This window comes from Eumetopias jubatus, unplaced genomic scaffold, assembly GCF_037043125.1.
Source record: "Eumetopias jubatus isolate StellerSeaLion01/CBP00866 unplaced genomic scaffold, mEumJub1_p1.0 scaffold_8, whole genome shotgun sequence".
Classification (NCBI taxonomy): Eukaryota; Metazoa; Chordata; class Mammalia; order Carnivora; family Otariidae; genus Eumetopias; species Eumetopias jubatus.
The window spans coordinates 66193045-66202192 of record NW_028274814.1 but is presented as its reverse complement, the minus strand read 5'-3'; the positions used below and the strand labels follow the sequence as shown (position 1 = coordinate 66202192).

At 47.4% G+C, this 9148-nt stretch overlaps 1 protein-coding gene across 3 annotated transcripts in view; it reads left to right on the top strand.

Moving 5' to 3' along the window:
- The first annotated feature begins 454 nt into the window (after positions 1-454).
- Positions 455-9148, top strand: part of SINHCAF (SIN3-HDAC complex associated factor) — a 32070-nt gene continuing 23376 nt past the window's right edge. Inside the window, exon 1 of one of the 3 annotated variants that reach the window (XM_028113273.2) lies at positions 455-625. The gene's annotated coding sequence lies outside the window, so the exon portion shown is untranslated. Of the gene's footprint in view, positions 626-865; positions 966-2890; positions 2937-9148 lie in introns of those variants that run through there. The other 2 variants (XM_028113271.2, XM_028113272.2) reach the window with 2 other exon arrangements.

Sequence of the window (9148 nt, the reverse complement as noted above, 5' to 3'; positions counted from 1 at the left end):
TGCTTGGAAGACCACCTCCCCTGTCGCCTCCAGCCTGAAAGTGGGCACAAGTGTGACAATTTTGCAAAAACAGCTTCCAAAACTATTTTTCAACGAGAAACGGTGCGCCCCAAGAACTTCAGGGTGGAAAGCACGTCACTCAGCCAAACGTTCTCCTCCGCCGCTAACCTTTCCGCCTTTCCCACCCCGCCACTCCCCCTCCGCCGCAGCCTCCAGCCAGGGGGCGTTTGTTTACGTGACGTCAGCCGTAGTAAGCAGTCCCCGCCCCCGTTTCCCTCTGGCCGCCTCGTTTCCCGCGCCGCGGCGCTTCTCCCCTTAAAAGGACAATAGAGGCCCCGGGAGCGCGCGCGGCCGCCGGGCCTTCTCCCCTCCCAGCCCTCGACGCGCGCGCGCCCGTATGCAAATAAGTTCGATTCAGGAGAATTTTGTACCGGGAGACGCGCGTGCGCAGAGGGAAAGCGGAATCTACACCTTCTCGGCCAGCGGTAGCAACTGCAGAACTGCAGGAGACAATCTTTCTAGACAAGGCAGTTGAGGAGGAGGGAGCGATTGGAGGGGGGGTTGGCTTGGCTTGCACTCCGCACCTCGGGAACGTTATTGCGTGTGGAACGGCTGCCTTTGGAAGGTGAGTGACTCTAACCATTACTCTGGTGCAAAACTGTCTCATGAGGCTTTGATTTCAGAGTGTTTTTTTTTTTCCTCTTTTCACCTCCCCCACCTCCCCCAGTCCTTCCACACACATACGCACACACACACGCACGCACAGGAAGTTTTGTCTTGGAGATGGCATTGCTGGGAGCAATGTTCTCGTGATCTTCAAACCCCGGGTTCTTTTGTATACACGTTAATGTGTCTTTTTAATTGGGGAGGGTAGTGGAGGCAAACCGAAAGTCTTGGGGTGGGGGAAGTGAGTGGAGGCTGCTAACGAGTGAGGAGTCGCCGGAGTTGAGGGATCCACGTTGAAGGTGACAATGACTTTTCTCAGCCCTAGTGTTCTCTGGCGGAAAGGAGCTGGGTGGCTGGAAGGCCCGAGAGAAAAACGACTTGCTGGCAATTGCGGAGGGGCCCGGGGCTGGTGCATCCGCGTGGGCGCGCGCCCCGGGAGTGGTCGGGCGCGGTGGTTGAACCTCGTGGTTTAGTTTCATTGCAGCCCCCCGCGCGTGTTTGAGAAGGGTGGACAATAAACGCCATTCGCTCGGAAACTTAAGTTGCCGTCTACTTGCGAGCTGGCGGGCGTGAGGGGGTTTTAAATCGGCCATTTGGGTCAGCGCCGGGGTGGCCGGGGTGCACGCGGCGTGGCGTTGTTTGCCGAACTCCGGAGGGATGCGGATGCGACAATGAGAGCAACACGCGGCCGCTCCGAAGCAGCCCGGCTCCCCAACGCCTCTTCCCCCGGGACCGCGCCCAGGCAGCGCGGGGGGCCGATGTGTCTGTGGAGCCTCAAGTTTTGTTCGCAATTTATTCACCTGTAGCGTAGATGTGGGCGCCACGGCGGGGGCTTTCTGGGGTAACCGTGTGCGGCTTAAGATGGCCAGTCAGAGCCAAGTTGACTTGGGGATGGAGGCAGCGGCGTTGTCTGCGCCGAAGGAGTGAGAGAACTCTTGAGGGCACTGCTTTTTGTGCTGAACATGACAGACCACGTGCTTGGGGCTGCGACCCTGGTTTTCGCCGGAGGTCTGTGTGAGTGTCCGGCTCCGGGCCGGCAGTGAGATGCGGGTGTTGTTGGGGCCGGCCGGCTGGCAGGACAATGTGATTTGCTGATGATGGCGTCTTGCCAGTTTAAAAAGCAGAGTGAAAGTCGCCAACTCTCCGCTGGTGCGGGGCGGGTAATCGGGCGTTTCTCATCAAGGACACTGAAAAACTTTGATTAAATGGGCTTGCTGCTGAGGGGAGGAAGGGGGGACAGGCTCCGGGCTCTCAGGGCGCGGGGCCCGGACCCTTCGCCAGGGTGATCGTCAAGTGTCTCGCCTCTGAGAAACAATCCGACATCCCTGATGCTGCACGTAGGCAGCGCCCGGCTGGACAGAAAACAAAGAGCTGCATGTGCCCGTGCGGGCCCCGCCGGCGCTCGGGGCGGAGGGCCGTGCGGGCCCGGCCCCCCGAACTTCGGGCGAGTTTCGAGAGGGGCTTTTGTTCCTCAGCCCCTCGCGGGGAAACTTTGGCGGCGCTGCTGGTGTGAGGTGCCATGCTGGTGCGCGGGGAGGCGGCGTGCTCCGCGCTCCGGGCGGGCAGGGAGGCGGCGGTCTCGGGGCCCCGGCGCTTCAGGACGGGCGCCGAGTGCCGCGACGGCCGAGGGGCCCGGGAGAGCGTGGCCCCGAGTTCTTGGCCCGTTACCCGTGGCCCGGAGCCTGTGTCTGGGAGGTCTGTGGATTCGCCTTTGAAGTCGAACTGTTGCCATGTTTGAATTACGTCAGGGCAAAGCCATGAGGAGGAACAAGCCCCGGCAGCGCGGCGTGCGGGAGGCGCGGCCTGCGGGAGGCGCCGGGCGGGCGGGCGGGCGTGCGCGGGGGCCCGTTGTTCCGGCGCAGGTGAGGGAGGAAGCGGCGAGGGACTCGGGTCACCTCCTGCCGCCTTCGCCCGGGCGAACAGCTTTCCGCAGGAACTTTCTTCCCGACCCAAGTTGTTCTATTTACCAACAAACCCACCGGGGAGCGTTTCTATTTGCTGCCGTGGTGCCTCTCTCTCGGCCGTCACCGCGTGCCGAGGTCGGGGGGGCGCGTTTGGGGGGGCCCGAGGGCCACGGGAGGACTTGGGGAGGCATCTTGCTGCTTTCTGGGAAGCCGGTGCGTGCGGCGGGCACCCCCAACCCCCCGCAGCCGAGCCGTGGCCCGCACGTTAAGGGGACCCAGCCCCGACGACGCCCGAAAAAACCACCGTGAGGAAGTTTCGGGGCTCCCCGTTGTCCTACAAGGGGAAGTGAGGACTGTAGCTGAATTGTGCGTGCCGCTGTTTTCTTTGTGTGTTTATGTGTGGGAGGGGGATCCCGGAGGGGCGAGGTTTGTTTTGGTTGCGGGTGGGGTTGGTTTCTTGGGGTGGCAGGGCGGTGCAGTTTGTTCTGGTAACTAGACCTAGTAGGTTTCTTTGTTTTTATTTTCTCCGTCTAACCTGGGGTAACTCACTACAGGCACTGGGAAGGCTAGGAATTACTGATTAGACCAATACGGACCCTGTGTGAGGCAGTTTTACCTCAGCAATACTCCCCCAGTCCCCACGCCTCACGTTGTCCTAAGGAAGGCTGAAAAAACTTTTTTTTTCTTTTAATAATTAAAAATAAGAATTTGACCTTGTCATTAAACGTACACTGAAAGCACCTGTTTTTGAACAGGAGTTTGCCGGACTTGAAAAGCCTTTTAATGATGTGGGTCGCAAAACCGAACACGTTTATTTAGTTGCTCAATCTAAAGTCTGGGAGTTTGTTTCTGGTGGAGTTGGAGAAAAGCCTGATGGCATTTAAAGTATTTATATAACCATTTGGGGAAGGGGGAAAATCTCTCTTAGGCCTAAAGGTATGCCTGGCTCAATGTTTGGTGATTGTTCACTGCGTTATCTAGGATGACCTTGAAGAAGCTAGCTCGTAGGGAGTTGGGCCTTCCTTGGAGATATTATACGGGGGTTGGGGAGGAAGCTAATCAGGGGGATGACAGGGTAAAAGGCTACAGCTATCCCTGCTAGCTGCTTCCTAGTTCCTGTGAACTGGGGTTGACCTTCTGGTTACCCCTCTTAGATTTTCTTTTCAAGCCAACTTTTTTCTTTTTTTTTTTTTAATGTGGCCCCAGGCATAGCTCAAAAATTATGCTGGTTTGACACATGGATGCTTCTTTGGTATTTGGGGTTTGCTTGCAGTCTAGACAGCCGATAAGCAGCACCGTATCTGCTGCTTCTTTCCTGATTTCTCCTGCGCTTGGATCATGTTTAAGGGTTAGAATCTAAAAGTGGTCTTACCAAAAAAATAGTATCCTTAGATGCCACGCCCAACAACAACAACAAAAACCCTCTACAAATTGTGCTTTTCATTGTTCTGTTATTAAATAGACATGTTTCTCCCAAGTTTTGGTTGACCAAAGTACAAATACTTAAAGGCAGCCAATACTAGTAACAGTACATTTCTCAAGTGGGTAGAAGGAACATGTCAAGAAAATGAAAAAGTTTGTATTCAATAACTTTATGAATTTCTTTTGTGCAGTTATTTCTCTGGGTTATTTAAGAAGCATAAGAGATGCTTTGTAAGTACACTAAGATTCTTTGATTTGTTTTTCTTAATTAGTATTTTATATCTGGGATACAGCTAGAATTTCAGTGTTCTGGGAGATTTCAAATACAAAAGAGCTTAACAATTTTTATTTCAAGATTTTATTTATTTGACAGAGAGAGCACAAGCAGAGGGAGAGAGAGGGAGAAGCAGTCCCGCCTGTTGTGGGATTCGATCCCAGGACCCTGGGATCATGACCCGGGCCGAAGGCAGTCGCTTAACCGACTGAGCCACCCAGGCATCCCAACAGTTTTTATTTTAAATATCACATGATATGTGCAAGGGAGATTTGATTTATCAAGGTGAATGAATGGAGAGTGGGAAAGACTGACAGACAAGGTCTACCGCCTTTCTTTTTGCATTACTTTTTGAGGGAGTTTGGAGATGAAATAGGTAGTGCATTCTGGAACTTTGGTGGGCAGCAGGCCTCAAGACTGCTGTTGCGTCGTATTCTTAACTCTACAGGTCTGGAAGCTGGATGGTCAATTTATTTTCCCAGTTGTAATCAGGCCCTGGAAAAACCTGGCTCGTGGGGCTCAGACTCCAGCAGATTTATGTCAGAAAAGCAATTTGAGAATGATTTTCCATGTAAAATAAGTTTTTCACTGGTGAAAGCTTAAGCTTATTTGAGATCTAAACCAACTGCATAAGCTGTTAGGAGGACAAATTAATTTACCATGCTAACACATAGTAGGTTGTTTTTAAAATATGACCATTTATTTACTTATACTTAAAGGGAATATAATTGGCTGAGAAAGAAGGGAACCCATTTGTTGAGGCACTAGGTTGGTTGGTCGGAAATTGGGTTAAAATGCCTAGGTTTCAAAGCTGTGATCATGTTAAATAAGTCACTTTGTGGTCCAATTTTCTCCTCTGCAAAATAGTAATAATAATACTTAACAAAGCTATAAATAGTTAAGTAATGTACTTGGTAAATATTGGCTGTTCTCACAACTTTGGGAAGTAGACATTTTACAGGAGACAAAACTGAGGCCCGGGGCCAGTAACATTGCTGCAGGAAATATTCAGTAAATGTTGAGTGGAAGGAATGAGTGTCTTTGGCCCTTTCCCCCCACCTTCAGAAACTGGTTCTGGGAAGACATTGTCTTCTACACCAGGTTGCCTGTCCAGTTCTGATTGAACCATTTTATATCAAAAACTTGTGGAAATCAAGAAAATGCCATTTTCTTTCTTCCTGATTTCTCTTGTCCACAGGAGTCCTGGATTTCCCACACTTAGTTTTGACTCTGGAAGATAATGAAAACATTTCATTGTCTTTTGGCTCTTCGGTTTCTTTTTTATTTATTTATTTAATTTTTAAAAGATTTTATTTATTTGAGAGAGAGGTAGAGAGAGAGCACAAGTAGGTAGGGAGAGGGAGAAGCAGGCTCCCCGCTGAGCAGGGACCCTGACGTGGGGCTCGATCCCAGGACCCTGGGATCATGACCTGAGCCACCCAGGTGCCCCCAGTTTCTCTCTCTCTTTTTTTTTTTTTAAAGATTTTATTTATTTATTTGAGAGAGAGAGAGAATGAGAGATAGAGAGCATGAGAGGGAAGAGGGTCAGAGGGAGAAGCAGACTCCCTGCCGAGCAGGGAGCCCGATGTGGGACTCGATCCCGGGACTCCAGGATCATGACCTGAGCCGAAGGCAGTCGCTTAACCAACTGAGCCACCCAGGCGCCCCCCAGTTTCTCTCTTAATTGAGTCTATAACTAAGGTTTTCTGTATTATGGAAATAATCTGGAAATGCATCTAGTCCAAGAGAAGGCAGTTTGTTTTCAAGGAAGGTTTTCTTTTTGCACCAGAAATATGAGAGTTGCAATTGAACTAAAGTAATTCATTGCTAGCTTTTTATTGAGTTGTTTCCACCTATTATAAGTTTGATCTGTCTTAATGTAATTTTAATTTGGTTCATGTTAATGTATGCTGAGTTTAAATAGCTCTCATTTTGAGATTTCATTTTGTTCCACACTATTCTCTTAATCTTTCCTTCCTCCCCACATACCTGCTTCAAATAAGAAATATTTTTCTGCTGATTGTTATGAAAGCATTGAATTATTATTAATCTTCTCTAATTAGAGTAATTCACTTGGTTTACATTCCCTGGAAATCTTTGAACCTCACAATTTTTTTTTTCTGCAAAAGTCTATAGACAGTGTTAAAAATGAATCCATTCAAAATACCAGTTTTTTAATACACCTTTTTATTGTGGATGCCATTTCCCATCTGTGCCCTCAAGTATACCGTTCAGATCTGTTTTGCCTATCCCACTCTTCAGGTGTTAGCAAATTCTTTGTGTATCTGTGTACCCTGTACAGGCAGCACCTGGTTGTAATGTAAGACAGTTCCTGCCCTGCAACAGTTTACCATTGAGAGGAGGAGATAATATAGCAAACAAGTATGTAAAAATCCTATGTTAGGTATTATAATACAGGTATAGACAGCTTTTGTTAAAAATATATATATATAATTTCCTGAGTTGAGGCGATGGAGGTGAAACCATCCCAGACAGAGATAACAACCTGAGTAGAGATGTGGCTAGTTATTAAAGTTGGTTTTTGACACTCCTGGAATATCAGGATTCCAAGTTGGGAGCAGCTGGTAGGCAGGACCAGATCCTGAAAAGCTTTGCATTTTGTGCCAGGGAGCTTAGATATTATTCTAAAGCCCGTATTGATAACTTGGAAGAGATGATTAATGTTTGAGCTTTAGGAAGACCACCTGTTTGAAGGAACAAATAGGCAGTGAGCACAGAAGGGACATGAACCAGAGAAGTGAAGGAAGAAGTAAGGACTTCATAGTAGAAACATGTTGGGAGCCAGGCAGAGGATAAGGGAGAGCCCAGTTGACTTCCAGATTTTTTGTGTGACTGTATAGGTCATAACTAAGGTGAACACCAGAAGAGCATGTCTGGAAGAGAAGATTATGGAATTAATTTAGAGTATTTAAAGGTTAGGACTTGCCAGTCCTTGTGTTGATGCTTTGTAGGTACTATTGAGAAATGGAAGGGTCAGAGAGCTTAAGAAAATTTTCTGAGGTTTGGGTCAGACCAGGTGTACGCTACCATATCCCGTTTCTTACCGTTTTTCATAAGTTTGGAAATAACGACAGCTTCACAGAAAAGAATATGGTCCAATTTCATGACCTTAAAATCTCCCTGAAAAGACCAAGTTCCTCTTTTCCCACAAACCTGGGCTTAAAAGAAAACCTTCAGAAATCAGGATTCTATCCTCAGTTTAATTTGTTGGACATGTCCTGGGATAGATTGAGCTTATATTTCTATAGTGTGCAACTTTTTTTTTTTTAAAGATTTTATTTATTTATTTGACAGAGAGAGACACAGTGAGAGAGGGAACACAAGCAGGTGGAGTGGGAGAGGGAGAAGCAGACTTCCCGCCAAGCAACGAGCCCGATGTGGGGCTCGATCCCAGGACCCTGGGATCATGACCCAAGCCGAAGGCAGATGCTTAAGGACTGAGCCACCCAGGGACCCCTATAATGTGCAAGTCTTATAAATTCAAGGAAATAGATGGTATACAGACACTGGTATTTTCATACTCTTGCTTCACAGCATCCCTGGAAAGTAGAAGTGAGATTTCACCCTAATATTGCAGAGGGGCAAATAAAATTAGAAGTGACTTCCTATTCAGTTGTAAAGACAAAAGCAGAAATAGACTCCAACTTGACTCATTACAGTGCCTTTTTTCACCAGACTCAACAGTAGTTACATTTCTTAAATGATGATAATCATCCCTTAGAAGCAGTCCCCAACCTTTACAATTTTCTCATCCATTGGAATCACTCCTAATCTAGAATTGGGATACCCAGTGTTTTTTCACACTATTAAAAATGGGAGGACCTAGTATTTTTTTTTTTTTACACTATCTAAAACTCAGAGACCTGGATTTTTTTATTTTTATTTTTAGCTTATGCTATTTCAGTTGAAGACTTTATTTTTGAGTTTGACCTCTTTCCTGTAGGATGAGTTCTAAGTTCTTCTGCTAAGTGTGGATTCCATAGGCAGCCATAATAAATACTTAACCATATAATTTCTCAGAGACTGGGTGCATGTGTGAAGAAGCCAATGGCAAACAAGTGGGGTCCACAACCCTTTCTCAGTTTTCCTCCAGGCAAGTTAAAATTTGTCCTCTAAAAGTGGATAAGTAAATTCAGAACTTTTGATGTTGGGATATGGATTGGTATCAAGGAGGTAAGAGGGAGTAATCATGTTCAGTTGCTCCATGGCTTTCGCTTTCCTTAATTGCTGATGAAACAGGTCTCATTGTGGGGGAACATTGCAGCCAAGTGGCCTAGCAGCATGAGAACACAAAACACACTTAGTCGTATTTGACTCCGTGAAGTGTTGCTCCAGTTACACTGTTAGTGTTTACTGGATCCTGTACTTACAGGTGATTGAAGATAGCATACCACTGACTAAAAATGGTGTCAAGGGTGACATTAACAGTTACAGCAACTAAAGGTTGCTCATAACTTTTGATCACGGGTGTTTTTCAGTGTTTATCTCTCTTCCTTTCCCATCATCCTGTCATTTAAGAAATGCCATCTCCTTCACTTCAAAGTTGTCTTTGGTTGCTTGGTTCCTTTTGTCTTTGTTCACCGCTGCTTCCTTCCCACTTTACAAATCTTTTGCTTGTCTCTTCTCTGCAGCTTCCTTCCCATTCTGCTCCATGTCTGTTCTGTACTCTCTCTGCTTTAGAGCATATTTCCTAATGGCTATCTCTCCATCTTGTGTCTTTGAGGAAGTTTGTTTAAGCTGCCTCCGTTCTTTCAGATCCCTCTTTAGTTAAGTCAAGGTGTGCAATGATAACTAAGGTTTTGGGGCGTGGTGCTAGAAAGAGGAAAGTGAAAGTAAGTTTCTTTCATTCTTGCTCCCCTCA